At 43.7% G+C, this 15,843-nt stretch overlaps 1 pseudogene; it reads left to right on the top strand.

The window, feature by feature from the left end:
• The first annotated feature begins 8,074 nt into the window (after nt 1-8,074).
• Nucleotides 8,075-10,583, top strand: LOC144305794 (UBX domain-containing protein 2B-like; annotated as a pseudogene).
• The last annotated feature ends 5,260 nt before the right edge of the window (nt 10,584-15,843 follow it).

Raw genomic sequence — 15,843 nt, forward strand, 5'->3', positions numbered from 1 at the left:
CTGGTAGCACTCATGACACCTTTAATTTCCCTGGGGTGGCCTCTGCAAAATGCTTGTGATCAAAGGGATGAGGTAAGGTGAGCTGGTTACTAGCTTAGGCAGCAGGGGTGGAGTTCTAGAAGGGAGGAAAGAGTCTTCATACAAGAATGACAAAGTCAGGGGCGCCTGGGTGGCTCCATTGGTCGAGTGTCTGATGCTCAGCTCGGGTCCTGTTCTCGGGGCTGTAAGATCCAGCACCTTCCTCGGCCCCATGCTCGACAGGGAGTCTGCTTCAGACTTTCTCCCTCTCCCTCTGCTCCCCACTGGTGCGCTCTGTCTCACTCTCTCTCTCTCTTTCTGCCTCTCTCTCTAAAATAAATGAATAAAACCTTTAAAAGAGGGGCGGGGGTGCCTGGCTGGCTCAGTCGGTTAAGCCTCTGCATTCAGCTCAGTCATGATCCCAGGCTCCTGGGATTGAGCCCTCCATCAGGCTCCCTGCTCAGTGGGGAATCTGTTTCTCCCTCTCCCTCTGCCCCTCCCCTCCAATTGTGTATGATCTCTCTCTCCCTCTCTCAAATAAATAATTTTTTTTTTAAAAAATTCACACACTAGGGCTGCCTAGGTGGTGGCTCAGCGGTTAAGCATCTGCCTTTGGCTCAGTGCATGATCCTGGAGTCCCAGGATCGAGTCCCACGTCAGGCTCCCTGCATGGCACCTGCTTCTTCCTCTGCCTGTGTCTCTGCCTCTCTCTCTCTCTGTGTCATGAATAAATAAAATCTTAAAAAAAATAAAAATAAAAAATTGACACACTTAAGATGAACACTGGATGTTATACTATATATTGGCAAAGTGAATTTGAATTTTTAAAATTGTAAAATTAATTTTTTTTTTAATTGACAAAGTCAGCTACCAGAGAATACAGACCTCAGAGTCCTGGTCCTGCTTGCTTCTGACCCTTGAAGCATGCAGGCCCCTAGACTCTTGCCCACACGGGAACAGAAGTAACGGTTCCTTGTTAGGACCTGAGCCATTGTCCTAGATATGGACCTCACTGCTGTGGGGCTCCAGCCTCCTGCAGCAGATCAGACGATGGAGACCTCAGGATTCCTCCAAAATGAAAATTTCGCACTTGAAACTGAGTTGTGGGTAAGGAGGGTGAAACTGGACGATCTTTCTTTCTTTCTTTCTTTCTTCTTTCTTTCTTTCTTTCTTTCTTTTTTTTTTTTTTCCGTTTAAAGGATTCTATTTATTTACTCATGAGAGACACAGAGAGAGAGAGAGGCAGAGACAGGCAGAGAGAGAAGCAGGCTCCATGTAGGAAGCCTACGTGGGACTCAACTCCAGGATCACTCCCTGAGTCAAAGGCAGACGCTCAACTGCTGAGGCACCCAGGTGTCCCTGCTTGTTTCATTAACTAGGTATCTCCATGGCATGGGAAGGGGGGCAGATGGAGAGAATGAGGAGGTGTGAATATCACCTACAAAACCAGAATTGTGGTGAGGGTTTGTGCTGGAGGGGCGGCCGTGCGCCGGGCAGAGGCAGCCCCAGGACGGGGCCGTCGGAGGCCGTTCTTGCTGCACGAGGTGCCACACGTTGGTTCTCTTGGCTCTGCTACCTGACCTAGCCACAAAAGACTGCCCAGGAGTTGGCCCAGCCACCAGAATCGAACATATGGAACAAATCAGCAGCATTACAGGAGGTCTGGCATGAGAAGGCTGCGTTAGGCCGTGACCACACGAGCCCATCAGAGCCTGGGCCCAGGACGGACCGAGCACAAGGCCCGTGGAGCAAAGCAAGAGCAGCAGAAGCCAAGCTCAGGGCGAGGTTAGGGAAGCCAGGGCCACAGGCCGGCTGACCCGAAAGGAAGCAGCAAAAGAGCAATATTGAGCCCAGCCTGCGGGGGTTTGCAGCGCTGCCTCAAGTGAACTGAGGGGGTCCCTTGGTGGCTTTCTAGTGAACCCCAAGGCAGCTCGAGAGTGCCTTTAATTCTTTTCATTGTCTCTCCTGGAAGCAGCTGGAGTCCTATGAGAAGGGGTTTGCGAAGTGCTCTACGACAGATGAGAACCCATCTTGTCCCCTTCGCTCTCTGAGATTTAAGGTCATTAAATATACTTTGAAGCTACCCCATGTAAGAACTAGATCACTTCACGCATTACCCTTTTGTTAGGAATTTGGGCTGTTGTCAGATTAACACTTTTTAAAGATAATGCTGTACTGAATTAAAAAGAGAGAGAGAGAGAAGGAAGAAGGAAAGATGGGAGACTTGTGGTTAAAAAGAAAGGGATGAACCAAAAGCTCCATCCCTCATTCAAGGGGTTTGGAAAAGCTCGAAGCCAGCTGGGGAATGGGGTTGGGGGGGAGTGGAGGCAGCTACAGAGAAGAGAGGAAAGCAGGCAGGATCCTAGAGAGGGAGAAACCAGTTTCCAGCATAACCTGCCCCCCCACCCCCCACCCCTGCCCCAGGAGGCCTGCGGGCATGGTCAGGTACACAGGTGACAGGTGTCTTCCATCTCAATTCCTCCTGCACACAGGGCTGCAGAGGGGAGGGCCAGGCTCCACAGTGAGGACCAGCGTAAGACCTGCAATGGGGGACAAGGAAACCCATGAAACGGGAGGTCAGAGGGTTTAGGGTCCCCGGGGCTTGGGGAAAGGGAAAGGCACTGGCTGCTTTGCAATCTCCGAGCCTGTGTAGAAGCACAAAAAAGTGAGCAGCGGGCTCCCGGGTGGCTCAGTCCGTTGAGCCTCTGCCTTCGGCTCAGATCAGGATCCCGGGGTCCTGGGATCGAGTCCTGCATCACCAGGCTCCCTGCTCAGCGGGCAGTCTGCTTCTCTCTCTCCCTCTACCACCAGCTCCCCCTTGCTCATGCTCTCCCTCTCTCTCTCTCTCTCTCTCAAATAAATAAATAAAATCTTAAAAAAAAAAAAGTGAGAGCAGCCTTTCTTCTTTCATTCGTTAGTTCCACAAATATTGACTGAGCCCTGACTGTGTGCCAGAGCCTGCGCTGGAGTCCCGGTAAATAAAGGAGACGACAGTACGGCTCTTGTTCTCGAGAAGCTGGCAGCGAGGTGCAAGGACAGACACCCACTATCACACTTCAACACTGTGTTCACTTCCTATTGTTGCTGTAACACATTACACCCAACTTAGTTGCTTAAAACAGCACACATTGGTTATCTTACCCGTTCTGAAGGTCAGCAGTCCGAAGTGGATCTCACTGGGCCAAAATAAAGGTGTGGGCAGGGGCTGTGTGCCTTTCTGGAGGCTCCAGAATCTGCTTTTTTGAGTTTTCCAGCTTAAAGAGGCTGCCCACTTCCCTGGCCCCCTCCTAACTTCACAGCCAGCAACGACCACCTCTGACACTAACTCTCCTTCCTCCTTCTTCTATATTTAAGGGCCCTGGTGATTACACCGAGCCCACCCAGATAATCCAGGATAATCTCCCTGTTGGCAACTTTCATTCCTTCTGCAATCTTACTTCTCCCTTGCTCTCTGGCATAACATTTGTACAGGCTGAGGACACAGACATCTTGGGGGAAGGGAGGAGGAGGCCAATAATCTGCTTCCATCAACACCCTGTACTACGGTAGAGGTAGCGTGATGGGAGATGGTTCCAGTCCCACGCTGCAAATGGAATACAGGCTCTGGCCTCCCCCTCCCAACCTAAGTGGTTAGAAATGAAAACATACTTATCAAAATAAGTAACCTTGAGCCGCCTGGGTGGCTCAGTTGGTTAAGCATCTGCCTTTGGCTCAGGTCGTGATGTCAGGGTCCTGGGATCAAGCCCTGTGTGTTTGTCCCACTCCCTGCTTGCTGGGGAGTCTGCTTCTCCTTCTGCTGCTCCTGCTGCTCCTGCTGCTTATGTGCTCTCTGTCTCTCTCTCTCTGTCAAATACATAAAAAACTTTAAAAAATAATAAAATATTTTATTTATTTTTAAGATTTTATTTATTCATTCATGAGAGAGACACAGAGAGAGAGGCAGAGACACAGGCAGAGGGAGAAGCAGGCTCCATGCAGGGAGCCCGATGTGGGACTCGATCCCTGGTCTCTAGGATCAGGCCCTGGGCTGAAGGTGGTGCTCAATCGCTGAGCCACCCGGGCTGCCCTGCCCCAGATCCTTTAAAAATATATATATAATTCCATAATTACCCTGGCCAACGAGGAGAGCCCTTGGTGGACCAGAAACCACGAGAATCCCCTGACAGCTGGAAGGCAGGTAGGAACTGGTCAGAGAAGAAAATCACAGCCTAAAATGTGCGTAGCAATAGATCCCCACGGGAGTTGAAAGCACCAAAATCACTCGGAGCTCAAAGAGGGTGGATCCTGAGAGCTTTGGGACTCAGAAATCACCAACGGGGAGCTGATGACTCAGGATGCCACCACGGACACCGTCAAGCATGTTAACCACTCCACACACACTCCCCCTTCTTGTCTCCTGGGGCCAAGAAACTCCAGCAAGACTACCTGCCTCCAGGTGAGAGCAGTGGATATGAGAACATTAGGTGAAAGAAAGGACGGTGTTCTTGATGGCTGGTGACACTTAGGAGGAAAGGGAAGCACCCCTTGCAGAAGATGAGCTCCAAAATATGCCCCCCATCAGCATATGCCCCCTGCAGTTATTGGCAACGCATCACAATGTGCACCAGGATATTGTCCCATCCCCCTTTTGCTAAGGGGGTTTAGAAATGGCAAGTGCAAATGGCCTCACAGGAAATCCCAGGTAAAGGATGAGGGTCTAAGGAGCCATTACCAAACGTTAGAAGAAAATCAACATCTTAAAAGAGCTCTCAAATCCAGCCTGGAGAAGAACTTCCACCCACTGAAATAGCTCATAGAGCAGGAACAGGAATTCAGAATAATTATCATCAGTCTTGGAGGCAAAAGGATATGCCAAAAATGAATGTGTACTCATTTTTAAAAACCCAAGTGAAAAATTGAACGTGATTATGAAACAAAAAAAACACCTCCGTAGAACACTCCAAAAATAGGCATTATGTTCTTGTATCACACAGTGCAAGACAAAATACGAACATGATTACTCACGAAATTTTCGACATACGAAAAATTGAACATGATTATGGAACAACAAAAACCCCTCGACAGTACAACCAAAATGGGCATCTGTTTTTGTATCACACAGCGCAAGACAAAATACGGAAAGTATTCATTGAAAAGAAAATCTAAAATATACAGAGGACCAATCTAAAACATCCAATATCAGCTAATAGGAGTTCTGAAGTAGAGGGCACCTGGGTGGCTCAGTGGGTTAAAGCATCTGCCGTCAGCTCAGGTCATGATCCCAGTCCTGGGATCCAGCCCCCTGGGATCCAGCCTCACATTGTGAGTCCCCCGTTGGGCTCCATGCTCACCAGAGTTTGCTTTTCTCTCTCCCTCTGCCCCTCCTGCCCACTCTCTCTCCCTCTCAAATAATAAAACCTTTTTAAAAAAGAGTTCTGAGGTAGAAAATACAATGTGAGAAGTTTTTTATTTTTTAAATTTATTTTATTTTATTCAAATTCAATCGATCAACGTATAGTGCATTAGTTTCAGAGGTAGAGTTCAGTGATTTGTCATTACATCACGTGCCCTCCTCATGCCCATCACCCAGTTACCCCATCCCCCTGCCCCCCTCCCCTCCAGCAACCCTCAGTTTATCTCCTATAGTTAAGAGTCTCTTGTGGTTTGTCTCCCTCTCTGATTTCATCTGATTTTATTTTTCCCTCCCTTCCCGTGTTCTGCTATTTTGTTTCTTCAATTCCACATATGAGTGAGATTATATGATAATTGTCTTTCTCTGATTGATTTATTTCCCTTAGCACAATAACCCTCTAGTTCCATCCACGTCATTGCAAATGGCAAGATTTCATTCTTTTTTTTTTTTTTAAGATTTATTTATTTACTCATGAGAGACACACAGAGAGAGGCAGAGACACAGGCAGAGGGAGAAGCGGGTTCCCTGCAGGGAGCCCCATGTGAGACTCGATCCCGGATCCCAGGATCACGTAGATACTCAACTGCTAAGCCACCCAGGCATCCTGGCAAGATTTCATTCTTTTTGATGGCTGAGTAGTATTCCATTGTATATATAGATACCTCTTCTTTATCCATTCATCTGTTGATGGACATCTGGGCTCTTTCCACCATTTGGCTACTGGGGACACTGCTGCTATAAGCATTGGGGTACAGGTGCCCCTTCGGATCACTACATTTGTATCTTTGCGGTAAATACCTAGTAGTGCAATTGCTGGGTTGTAGAGTAGCTCTATTTTTAACTTTTTGAGGAACCTCCCTACTGTTTTCCAGAGTGGCTGCACCAGCTTGTATTCCCACCAATAGCGTGAGGGTTCTCCTTTCTCTGCATCCTCCCCAACAACATTTGTTGTTTCCTGTCTTATTAATTTTAGCCATTCTGACTGATGTGAGGTGGTATCTCTCTCTCTGTGTCTCTCTCTCTCTCTCTCTTTTTTTTTTTTTTTATGTGAGGTGGTATCTCATTATTGTTTTGATTTGTATTTCCCTGATGCCGGGTGATGTTGAGCATTTTTTCACGTGTCTGTTAGCCACTTGTATGTCTTCTTTGGAGAAATGTCAGTTCGTGTCTTCTGCCCATTTCTTAACTGGATTATTTGTTCTTTGGGTGTCACGTTTGACAAGTTCTTTATAGATTTTGGATGCTAGCCCTTTATCTGATAAGACATTTACAAGTATCTTCTCCCATTCTGTAGGTTTGTCTTTTGTTTTGTCGACTGTTTCCTTTGCTGTGCAGAAGATTTTTGTCTTGATAAAATCCTAATAGTTCATTTTTGGCATTGTCTCCCTTGCCTTTGGAGATGTGTCTAGCAGGAAGTTGTTGTGGCCGAGGTCAAAGAGGTTGCTGCCTGTGTTCTCCTCCAGGATTTTGATGGATTACTGTCTCACATTTAGGTCTTTCATCCATTTTGAGTTTATTTTTGTGTGTGGTGTGAGGAAATGGTCCAGCTTTATTCTTCTGCATGTGGGTGTCCAATTTTCCCAACACCTTTTTTTGAAGAGACTGTCTTTTCTTTTTTTTTAAGATTTTATTTTTTTATTCATGAGAGGCACAGAGAGAGAAGCAGAGACACCAGCAGAGGGAGAAGCAGGTTCCATGCAATGAGCCCGATGTGGGACTCGATCCTGGGATTTCGGGATCACACCCTGGGCCGAAGGCAGATGCTCAACCCCTGAGCCACCCAGGCATCCCGAGACTGTCTTTTTCCATTGGACATTCTGTCCTACTTTGTCAAAGATCAGTTGACCATAGAGTTGAGGGTCCATGGCTGGGTTCTCTATTCTGTTCCATTGATCAATGTGTCTGTTTTTGTTCCAGTACCACACTATCTTGAAGATCACAGCTTTATAATATAGCTCAAAGTCTGGAATTGTGATGCCATCAGCTTTGGTTTTCTTTTCAACCTTCCTTTGGCTATTCAGGGTCTTCTCTGGTTCCATATAAATTTTGGGATTATTTATTTCAACTCTGTGAAATAAATTGATGGTATTTTGATAGGGATTACATTGAATGTATAGATTGCTCTGGGTAGCATAGACATTTTAACATTTGTTCTTCCAATCCATTAGCACGGAATGTTTTTCGATTTCTTTGGGTCTTCCTCAATTTATTTCATGAGTTTTCTGTAGTTTTCAGATTATAGATCCTTTATGTCTTTGGTTAGGTTTATTCCTAGGTATCTTATGATTTTTGGTAGAATTGCAAATAGGATCAACTCCTTAATTTCTCTTTTTTTTTGTTTGTTAGTATATAGAAATAACAACTGTTTTCTGTGCAATGATTTTATATCCTGACACTTTGCTGAATTCCTATATGAGTTCTAGCAATGTTGGGGCCGAGTGTTTTGGGTTTTCCATACAGAGTATCATGTCATCTGCAAAGAATGAGAGTTTGACTTCTTTGCCAATTTCGTATATGGCTTTCATTTCTTTTGTTGTCTGACTGCTGATGCTAGGACTTCTAGTACTATGTTGAACAGCAGTGGTGATAGTGGGCATCCGGCCATGTTCCTGACCTCAGGGGAGAGGCTCTCAGTTTTTCCCCATCGAGAATGATATTTGCTGCATGCTTTTCGTATATGGCTTTTATGATATCGAGGTATGTTACCTCTATCCCTACACTGTGAAGAATTTAAATCAAGAAAGGATGCTGGAGGGGATCCCTGGATGACTCAGCGGTTTAGCACCTGCCTTTGGCCCAGGGCGTGATCCTGGAGACCCAGGATCGAGTCCCGCGTCAGGCTCCTGGCATGGAGCCTGCTTCTCCCTCTGCCTGTGTCTCTGCCCACCACCACCCCTATCATGAATAAATAAATAAAATTAAAAAAAAAAAAAAAAGAAAGGATGCTGGACTTTGTCAAATACTTTTTCTGCATCTGCTGAGAGGATCATATCGTTATTGTCCTTTCTTTTATTAATGTGGTATATCACATTGATTGATTTGTGGATGTTGAAGCATTCTTGCAGCCCAAGAATAAACCCCACTTGGTCATGGTGAATAATCCTTTTATTGTACTGTTAGATCCTATTGGCTAGTATCTTGGTAAGAATTTTTGCATCCATGTTTATCAGGGATATTAGTCTGTCAGTTGTGAGAGGAAGTTCTATTCAATAAATAAAAAAAAGGAAAATATCCCAGGATTGAAGATTAATGTCCCATGAATGTCCTTTCAGTTGGAAAGGGTACACCAAATGCCAGTCAGGATCCTTTTATAAAACTAACATGCAGATCTATTGTGATGGGGTTGCAGATACCAGGTAAGGAGGAAAGCCTGACAACTTCCAAGGAGGAAAAAAAAATAAAGATGAACCACAAGATTCTGACCCTTGTATTGACAGGAAGTCTCTCATTGAAAAACAGGGGTAAGAAAAAAAGAGAGAGAATTTTTAAAGTTCAGAGGAAAAATATCTTTTTTCTTTTAATGGGAGAAGGGCTTTATTTATTTATTTTTTAAAGTAAGCTCTATGCCCAATGTGGGGCTCAAACTCATGACCCCAAGATCCAGAGTCACATGCTCTACTGACTTAGCCTGCCAGGTGGTCCAAGAGGAAAAATCTCTTTGAATCTTGAATTATATACACAGCCCGAACATCATTCCAGTGTGAAAATAAAAGATTTTTTTCATTTGGGAGGGGATCCCAAAAGTTTAACACTTACAAGCTTACTCTGAAGTAAATATGAAGGAGGATAGATCAGTGCTAAGAAAAAATGAATCCAAGAGGAAGAAGTGAGGAGGCAAACAGCAGTAAGCAAAGACTTTAGCAAAGTCATTCAAACTAAAAAGTAAGAAAAAATAGGCACCCAGGCACACAAAGGAGGGAGGGAGAGAGGGAGGGAGGGAGGGAGGGAGGGAGGGAAAAAAAAAGAAACAGTCAAAGGATAAGAGTGGAGGAGCTGGCTGGAGACGGGAGGGTAGGAGAGGAGATCTACAGGGTCAAGGCCTCCAAGCACACAGGATTTGCAGAACTTTTTTTTTTTTTTTTTTTTAAGTAGACTCCGCACCCAAAGTTGGTCTTGAAATCAAGACCCTGAGATCAAGAGCACATGTTCTACCAACTGAGCCAGACAGGGGCCCCAGGATTTACAGAATGTAATGAGAATGTGAAGACCTGGGGCACTTGGGTGGCTCAATTGTTTGAACATCTGACTCTTGATCTCAGCTCAGATCTTGATCTCGTGTCATGGGTTTAAGCTCCACATTAGGCTCCACTCTGGGTGTATAGTCTACTTAAAAAAAAAAAAAAAAAAAAAAAGTGAAGACCTTGCAAAGAAACCTGAAAACAACCAAAGTGAATATGTATCAAGAAATAAATTGGGGAATGCCTGGGTGGCTTAGCCGTTGGGTGCCTACCTTTGGCCCAGGGTGTGATCCTGGAATTCCTGGAATTCCATGGCAGGCTTCCTGCATGGAGCCTGCTTCTCTCTCCGCCTGTGTCTCTGCCATTCTCTCTGTCTCTCATGAATAATAAATAAAATCTTTAAAAATAAATAAATAGATAAATAGATAGATAAATAAATAAATAGGCCTTGACAGAATGAGTTGAAAATGAAGTGAAATGCAAATCTTCCAAATCTGACAGGCTTACAGTTATAGTCTTTAAAAGCACTTGCATACTACCTCAAAGGTTTTCCTGTTATTGGAGATATGTTTCCTTGGTTGAGGTGCTGACCACCACATTATTCCATTGAAAGGTTCTAAGCAAAAGAGCATGAGTCAGGGGATCACATGTAATTCAACCTTCAACTGGAAAAAAAATGTGAATGAACTTTTCAGAGAGGCAAGGGAAGCTGGGGCTATCCCTCTGAATGAAGCCGTGAGAGCTTTGAGTGATGACAAATCAAAGTAATTTATGTGTAGAGGGTACAGATTGGGGCACACTCCTTGTGTAAGCAGTCTAAATATATCTATGCAGAAAATCAGCCACAGGATGTTCAGATTTTGCTTCAGTTTACATGATGGTGAGTTGAAACCATACAATGACCCAACAGATGTTCAATTTCTGGAATCTGTTAAGAGAAGGGTGACTCTTCATGTATGCCTGAAATCCAGCAACTTATATTAGAAAGCCTGTAAAGTGACATTAATGCTGGTAGGAGATTTCAAAAGAGCCTCCCCTGGAACTTCAGTGACTGGCTCATGGCGACCAAGTAGATTTGGATGGAAGGTCATCAAGCTCAAGCAGACCTAAAACCTAAAATGAGGTTCAAGGCTTTTAGTGGACAAAGACAAAAACTCAGAAGGCTTGCTGTATAATCAATGCATCTTCTTCCCCAAGAAGAGGAAGAGAAGACACTATTTAATGTAGTTGTGCTTATTGATGATTCAAATCCAGCAACAAAAATTCAAACAGAGCCCCTGGCCAGCTCCGTCAGTAGACAATGCGACCCTTGATCTCAGGATCATAAGTTTGAGCCCCATATCGTGCACAAAGATTACTTTAAAAAATTTTTTTTCAATTCCGGTTAGCAGATGACAGACATTTGATACAAAGATTCAATAGTGCAGACAGATTCCTGGATGTTGGGGACTTTACTGTACAGTTTCCTCCTTATTTTGCAACTTTTGATTTTGTTCTTAGTGACTTTATTTCCAAACAGAGAGCTGATGAAAAGCCTAGCACAAGAAGCAAATATTCTTAATACAGATGACCCTTGAACATTGCAGGGGGAAGGGGTGTCCACCTTCCCCCTCAGTTGAAAATCCATGTATAGCTTTGACTTTCCCAAAACTTAATTACTAGTAACCTACTGTTGACCAGAAGCCTTGTGATACCATAAAGTTGATGAACATGTATTTTGTGTATTATATGCATTATATGCTGTATTCTTTTTTTTTAAGAATTTTATTTATTCATGAGAGACACAGAGAGAGAGAGAGAGAGGCAGAGACACAGGCAGAGGGAGAAGCAGGCTCCATGCAGGGAGCCCGACGTGGGACTCCATCCCAGGTCTCCAGGGACTCGATCCCGGGTCTGTAGGATCACAACCCGGGCTTCAGGCGGCGCTAAACCGCTGTGCCACCGGGGCTGCCTATATGCTGTATTCTTATAATAAATTAATTAGAGGAAAGAAAATGTTATCAAGAAAATCATAAGGAAAAGAAAATATACTTACAGTACTATATTGTGTTTATCTGGAAAAATCTATGTAAGAATGGATTCTCACAGTTCAAATCCATGTTGTTCAAGGATCAACTGTACTATGATGCTCCAGCAACTAAAATAATATTGCAAAATAAAATAAAATAAAATAAAATAATATTGCTCATATCCATGAAGTAGCAGGTAGGAAAGATTATGTTCCTTATTATGTTTCCTTATTAATAAGGAAAATACTTTCAGCATTAAAACAATCAAATTATGTTTAATACTTTTATAAATACATTTTGGTCTTACATTGTCTTCCAGACATAGTATAGCATGAATAAATAAATAAATCTTTAAAAATAAATAAATAAAGTAAACTGTAGACCCAACATAAGGCTCAAATTCATGACCCCAGGATCAAGAGTCACATGCTGTACCAACTAAACTAGACAGGTGCCCCATAGTTGATAGCTTATAAATACCTAGGCAACCCAATTTCTTACGTGCTCAGTGTTGGCGTAACGACATCTATTTGCAGAAAATGAACAAACCCCTTTTTTGATAAATGCACTTGGTAGAATTTGTATACGTTTCTTGGTGATTCATTGATCAATAGCCATTAAGAAGTCTTTTTATGAAATTAAGTTGAAAGTTTTTCTGTGATAGACACTGAAAAGTATCTGTATTCTGATCTTGAAATAGTTTGACCGTATAATAATTATTTCTCCTATTTAGATTTTAGGCATCCTTTTTACTTATCCACTTAGCTACATTACTGGTTTCAAAAAATATAGTTTGGCATCATATTTTATAGAGCTGTGACCATCATAAACCAGAAACAAAAGGACGTAGGGTCAGCAGTCTTTGAGAAGATGTACTAAAGAACACTTTATTTTTTAATTTATTTTTTAAGGTTTTATTTTTATTTTTTTTAAGATTTATTTATTTATTGGGGGTGAGGGAGGTGCAGAGAGAGAGGGAGACAAGCAGACTCGCTGTGGAGCAGGAAGCCTGGCTTGGGGCTCAATCCTAGGACCCTGAGATCACAACCTGAGTGGATATCAAGAGTCAGACACCTAACGGACGGAGCCACCCCCAAGAGCACTTTAAAATGGAGTCATTACAGTCCTTCTGGAGCCCCCTGGTCACATTCACTTATTCATTCAACACAGTCTTCTAGGGAAACTACTATATGAACTGAAAACTATTCTAACTGCTCAGCCCAGAATATATTCCATCCCAGGACAAAACTAGTGGAGAAACTCAGGGATGTATTTTCTGTCAGATGCCCTGGAGCTAAGGAATGACCCTCGTCAGTGTTGGCATTTCTGCTGAAGCCAAGCATTTTGTGAATGAGGCTACGTCAGGAATGATAGAAAAGCTTTTTCTTCTTCCCAGATACCACTTCATCTCTGGTTGCCTCTGCTGATTAGTTTCCTATTTCTGCCATGACAGATTACGACAAATTTAGTGCCTCAAAATAACACCATTCTATATTCTAGTCTTACCATTCTATACGTTAGAAGGCCCCCATGGGTGTTGCTGGGCTAACATTGAGGTGACAGCAGGGCTGCTTTTTTTCTTTTTTTCTTTTTTTTTTTTTTTTTTTGGAGGCCCTAGAATCAGCTTCTAGAACCTGCCGGCATTTCTTGGCTTGTAGCCCCAGTTTAGCATCTTTCTGGCCTTTCTTCCATAATCCCATGTGTCTGCAACAGCCAGAGAAGTTTCTCTGTTCTTAAGGACTCCTGTGATGAGATTGGCCTACTGGACAATCCAGGATTATCTCCCCATCTTAAAGTCTGTAGGAACCCCAATCACACCTGCAAAGTCCAGTGGCCTTTGCCATGTTAATTAACACATCACAGTTTCCTTCTGGGATCTCCAGTGGAGAACCTGTCCTTTGCCTCTCCAATTTGCAAAGGCTGCTGGCATCCCTGGCTCAAGGCCATATCACAGCAATCTCTGCTGCTGGCCTTACATCTTTTACAATTTTGATTTTTCCTTCCTCCCTCTTTTACAGATCCTTGTGATTACATGTTTTAAAGATTTATTTATTTTTTGGGGGGGATGGGCAGAGGGAGAGAGGGAATCCCCAGCAGACTCCCCACTGATCAAGGAGCTCAAGGTGGAGCTTGATTCCACAAGTCTGAGATCTACTCAGATTTGGGGGCTAGGACATGAACATTTTTGGAAGGCCATTATTCTGATTGCCATCATCTACCTTTGCCCCCAAAGTTTACATCCATCCCAAAAAATTCACCCCATCCAAAAGTGCTCACAAGTCTCAACCCTTTACAGCATCAGCTCAAAGACCAAAAAAAATTTTTCTAAGATTTGTATTTGTGTATTCATGAGAGACACAGAGAAAGAGGCTGAGACACAGGCAGAGGGAGAAGCAGACTCCCTGCGGGGAGCCCAATATGGGACTCGATCCCGGGACCCCAGGATCACACCCTGAACCAAAGGTAGACACTCAACCGCTGAGCCACCCAGGTGTCCCTCAAAGACCAAAATTTTATCCGAATCTCACCATCTTGAAAGTCTCAAATCATATTATTTAAATTATCTAAAGTTTGGGCGAGGATTCGGGTATAATTCCTGGGGCACAATCCCTCTCCATCTGTGCACCTGTGAACCTGCAAAACAAATTCTCAGCTCCCAGATATAATGGTAAGACAGTTCTAGAATAATAGTAATAGACATTCTCATTCAAAAAGCAGAAAAAGAAAGAAATTACCATCTTCAGAAGTGTCCTGGGGCTAGGATGTGTTCCTTTTTAATTTTTTTTTTATAATAATAAATTTATTTTTTATTGGTGTTCAATTTACCAACGAACAGAATAACATCCAGTGCTCATCCCGTCAAGTGCCCCCCTCCGTGCCTGTCACCCAGTCACCCTCACCCCCCCCCCCGCCCTCCTCCCCTTCCATCACCCCTAGTTCGTTTCCCAGAGTTAGGAGACTTTATGTTCTGTCTCCCTTTCTGATATTTCTCACACATTTCTTCTCCCTTCCCTTATATTCCCTTTCACTATTATTTATATTCCCCAAATGAATGAGAACACACAATGTTTGTCCTTTTCCAATTGACTTACTTCACTCAGCATAATACCCTCCAGTTCCATCCACGTTGAAGCAAATGGTGGGTATTTGTCGTTTCTAATGGCTGAGGAATATTCCATTGTATACATAAACCACATCTTCTTTATCCATTCATCTTTCGATGGACACCGAGACTCCTTCCACAGTTTGGCTATCGTGGCCATTGCTGCTATAAACAAAGGGGTGCAGGTGTCCCGGCGTTTCATTGCATCTGAATCTTTGGGGTAAATCCCCAACAGTGCAATTGCTGGGTCGTAGGGCAGGTCTATTTTTAACTCTTTGAGGAACCTCCACACAGTTTTCCAGAGTGGCTGCACCAGTTCACATTCCCACCAACAGTGTAAGAGGGTTCCCTTTTCTCCGCATAGGATGTGTTCCTTATAGGTAGACAGCTTCATCTCCTCAGCAGGGAGTATTTGAAGAACAGTGGGAAGGAGAGGCCGGGTGGTAATGTAGCTCAGGGGTGGATACAAAGACTCTGGAACCAGATTCTGGAGTCCAAATGTGAGCTTCACCACTTATTAGGGAAGTCTTCTCATCTGTGCAACTGGTATGATATCAGTGCCTACCTCATAGGATGGTTATGAGGATTGCATGAGCTTTTTCTTGTAACGTTCCTGGCACAAAGGAAGTCCTGTATATGTGTTTCTTATACAAATAATTAAATTAACAAAAGAAGATTATTTGATGGAGGGAATGTGATTTTTTTTAAAGATTTTATTTATTTATTCATGAGAGACATAGAGAGAGACAGAGGCAGAGACACAGGCAGAGGGAGAAGCAGGCCCCGTGCAGGGAGCCTGATGTGGGACTCGATCCTGGGACTCCAGGATCAGGCCCTGGGCCGGAGACAGGTGCTAAACCAGTGAGCCACCCGGGCTGCCCCGAGGGAGTGTGATTTAAAAAAAAAAAAAAAAAAAAAAAGAAAGAAAGTTAACGGTAGGACTGGAAATAAAGTCAAAGAAAGCCCTTAGAACGTAAAGTAGAAGAATTTCAGTACAGTGCACAAGGCATGAGCCCATTTGTGGGGGAAAAAGCTATTTCTACAAGGTATGCGTCTGCAGGTAAACTCCTAGAAATGTGTCTGGCAGGACTCAGCTCCGTGGAGGAGATGACCCAGGAGAACCTCGGCATCATCTTCCATAAT

This window comes from Canis aureus, chromosome 36 (genome assembly GCF_053574225.1).
Source record: "Canis aureus isolate CA01 chromosome 36, VMU_Caureus_v.1.0, whole genome shotgun sequence".
NCBI lineage: Eukaryota > Metazoa > Chordata > Mammalia > Carnivora > Canidae > Canis > Canis aureus.